This window comes from Ostrea edulis, chromosome 4, assembly GCF_947568905.1.
Source record: "Ostrea edulis chromosome 4, xbOstEdul1.1, whole genome shotgun sequence".
NCBI classification, from domain to species: Eukaryota; Metazoa; Mollusca; class Bivalvia; order Ostreida; family Ostreidae; genus Ostrea; species Ostrea edulis.
In genome coordinates, this window is record NC_079167.1 from 25,796,447 (window position 1) to 25,797,166 (window position 720).

The window sequence follows — 720 nt, forward strand, 5'->3', positions numbered from 1 at the left end:
TCACAATGCATTTAGTTTTTCTTACACATGTGCAGTTCTTGAGAAGAAGATTTTTGAAAATTGGTTAATTTTGGGCAGCTTTTGCCCCACCCCTAAGGCCCCATGGGTGCTTTTACTTACTTAGTCCTCTTCGTGCTGGTCAGCACATAAGGCCGTCACCAGAGACTTCCATGTTGGTCTGTCTTTCGCCCATTTCTGGACCTGTCCCTAACTCCAGTTGTTATCTTTCATTTCTTTCTCCACCGATCTTCTCTTTCTCTTGCCAGTTGGTGACCATTTCAAAGCAACCCTTGGGATGGAATTTGGGTACATTCTGCATACATGTCCTATCTACAGCCATGGGTGCTGGATACCTGAAATTTACAATTTATGTCCCCCTTGTCCCAATGATACTTCATACCAAATTGGCCTGGTAGGTATTAAGAAGTTAAAAATGTTCAATTGTTAACGGACGAAACCGCGGCGGTGGCCGAGAGGTTAGAGCGTTCGCCCCGCATGCGGAAGGCCCGGGGTTCGAATCCTGGCCGCGACACACCTAAGTCGTTAAAACAGGTAGTGACAGTTCCATCGCCAAACGCTCAGCATCAGGTTTGAATGTCACGGGTCCTCGGAGATGACCTTAAAAACGGATGACCCGTGTCACAGTAGGTGTGGCACGCTAAAGAACCCTCACTGCTCAATGGCCGTAAGCGCCGAGCATAGGCCTAAATTTGAAGCCCT